This window comes from Vulpes vulpes, chromosome 3 (assembly GCF_048418805.1).
Source record: "Vulpes vulpes isolate BD-2025 chromosome 3, VulVul3, whole genome shotgun sequence".
NCBI classification, from domain to species: Eukaryota; Metazoa; Chordata; class Mammalia; order Carnivora; family Canidae; genus Vulpes; species Vulpes vulpes.
Genome location: NC_132782.1, coordinates 1,228,633 through 1,231,806, shown reverse-complemented (window position 1 = coordinate 1,231,806; position 3,174 = coordinate 1,228,633).

Sequence of the window (3,174 nt, the reverse complement as noted above, 5' to 3'; positions counted from 1 at the left end):
AAGAAAATTTTATATTCTCAGCTGTGCAACTTACAAGTATGAATGTAACTACATGCAATTTCAACCTTGTGGGGAAGACACAGCTTATATTTCCTTTTTTTTTCTATGTTAGAGATTAAAAGTGTCTTTAGCAATTTCCTTGGGATTTCGCTGGACAACTTGATGAGAAAGAAGCAAAAGGCACGGCCACTCTCGAGTCTGCACAGCTATTCTATCCCCTGCTGGTTTTCTTGCAATCCTGTAAGGATTCGGTGTGGGGAGCGCTACTAATGAGAGACCCGAAAGCCTCGTGAGGAGTGTCATTAGCATGAAGCCGACACCTGGAAAGGACAGCGGCGGATCCCCACTGGAAACGTGGAAGTAATGAAATGAGATGTTTTTAGGTTTGCTTATTAGGATCTGTAACAAATCTTAATGCCACTTAATGTTCCAAAACGCCCTTCCTCCTTCACTACTAATTCTAATTGCTCTTTCATAATGTCTCAGTTTTGGTTGCACTTGGGACACCTGCCTTGTTCCCCGAGTAGGTCTCCCCTCCCGCTGAGCTCAGCAACAAAGGCCCCGGGGGCAAAGCACTCGCCGATGGGGATGGGGACTGCGGGGGGGGGGGGGGGGGGGGGGGCGGCGGGGGGGCGGCCGGCCTGGCTCCGGGACAGCACGCCTCAGGGAGTGCGGCTGCAGCCTGGGCCAGCACCTGGCACGAGGGCGAACAAGTGACAAACGGGCCCACGGACAGACTCGCGGTGTCCTGTGCCTACAGGCGCTCGGTGTCCTGTGCCCACAGGCGCTCGGTGTCCTGCACCCACAGGCGCTCGGTGTCCTGGACCCACAGGCGCTCGGTGTCCTGGACCCACAGGCGCTCGGTGTCCTGCACCCACAGGGACTCGATGTCCTGCACCCACAGGCGCTCGGTGACCTGGACCCACAGGCACTCGGTGTCCTGTGCCCACAGGCGCTCGGTGACTTGGACCCACAGGCGCTCGGTGTCCTGCACCCACAGGCGCTCGGTGTCCTGGACCCACAGGCGCTCGATGTCCTGCACCCACAGGGACTCGGTGTCCTGCACCCACAGGCGCTCGGTGACCTGGACCCACAGGCGCTCGGTGTCCTGGACCCACAGGCGCTCGGTGTCTTGAACCCACAGGCGCTCGGTGTCCTGGACCCACAGGGACTTGGTGTCCTGGACCCACAGGTGCTCGGTGTCCTGCGCCCACAGGCGTTCGGTGTCTTGGACCCACAAGCGCTCGGTGACCTGGACCCACCGGTGCTCGGTGTCCTGGACCCACAGGCGCTCGGGTCCTGCGCACAGGGGTGCTCGGTGTCCTGGACCCACAGGCGCTCGGTGTCCTGGACCCACGGGCGCTCGGTGTCCTGGACCCACAGGCGCTCGGTGTCCTGGACCCACAGGCGCTCGGGTCCTGCGCACAGGGGTGCTCGGTGTCCTGGACCCACAGGCGCTCGGTGTCCTGGACCCACAGGCGCTCGGTGTCCTGGACCCACAGGCGCTCGGTGTCCTGGACCCACAGGCGCTCGGTGTCCTGGACCCACAGGCGCTCGGTGTCCTGGACCCACAGGGGCTCGGTGTCCTGGACCCACAGGCGCTCGGGTCCTGCGCACAGGGGTGCTCGGTGTCCTGGACCCACAGGCGCTCGGTGTCCTGGACCCACAGGCGCTCTGTTACCTGGACCCACAGGCGCTCGGTGTCCTTGACCCACAGGCGCTCAGTGTCCTGGACCCACAGGCGCTCGGTGTCCTGGACCCACGGGCGCTCGGTGTCCTGGACCCACGGGCGCTCGGTGACCTGGACCCACGGGCGCTCGGTGTCCTGGACCCACGGGCGCTCGGTGTCCTGGACCCACGGGCGCTCGGTGTCCTGGACCCACAGGCGCTCGGGTCCTGCGCACAGGGGTGCTCGGTGTCCTGGACCCACAGGCGCTCGGTGTCCTGGACCCACAGGCGCTCGGGTCCTGCGCACAGGGGCGCTCGGTGACCTGGACCCACAGGCACTCGGTGTCCTGGACCCACAGGCGCTCGGTGTCCTGGACCCACAGGCGCTCGGTGTCCTGGACCCACAGGCGCTCGGTGTCCTGGACCCACAGGCGCTCGGTGTCCTGGACCCACAGGCGCTCGGTGTCCTGGACCCACAGGCGCTCGGTGTCCTGGACCCACAGGGGCTCGGTGTCCTGGACCCACAGGCGCTCGGTGTCCTGCACCCACAGGCGCTCGGTGTCCTGGACCCACAGGCGCTCGGTGTCCTGGACCCACAGGCGCTCGGGTCCTGCGCACAGGGGTGCTCGGTGTCCTGGACCCACAGGCGCTCGGTGTCCTGGACCCACAGGCGCTCTGTTACCTGGACCCACAGGCGCTCGGTGTCCTGGACCCACAGGCGCTCGGTGTCCTGGACCCACAGGGGCTCGGTGTCCTGGACCCACAGGCGCTCGGTGTCCTGCACCCACAGGCGCTCGGTGTCCTGGACCCACAGGCGCTCGGTGTCCTGGACCCACAGGCGCTCGGGTCCTGCGCACAGGGGTGCTCGGTGTCCTGGACCCACAGGCGCTCGGTGTCCTGGACCCACAGGCGCTCTGTTACCTGGACCCACAGGCGCTCGGTGTCCTTGACCCACAGGCGCTCAGTGTCCTGGACCCACAGGCGCTCGGTGTCCTGGACCCACGGGCGCTCGGTGTCCTGGACCCACGGGCGCTCGGTGACCTGGACCCACGGGCGCTCGGTGTCCTGGACCCACGGGCGCTCGGTGTCCTGGACCCACGGGCGCTCGGTGTCCTGGACCCACAGGCGCTCGGGTCCTGCGCACAGGGGCGCTCGGTGTCCTGGACCCACAGGCGCTCGGTGTCCTGGACCCACAGGCGCTCGGTGTCCTGGACCCACAGGGGCTCGGTGTCCTGGACCCACAGGCGCTCGGTGTCCTGCACCCACAGGCGCTCGGTGTCCTGGACCCACAGGCGCTCGGTGTCCTGGACCCACAGGCGCTCGGGTCCTGCGCACAGGGGTGCTCGGTGTCCTGGACCCACAGGCGCTCGGTGTCCTGGACCCACAGGCGCTCTGTTACCTGGACCCACAGGCGCTCGGTGTCCTTGACCCACAGGCGCTCAGTGTCCTGGACCCACAGGCGCTCGGTGTCCTGGACCCACGGGCGCTCGGTGTCCTGGACCCACG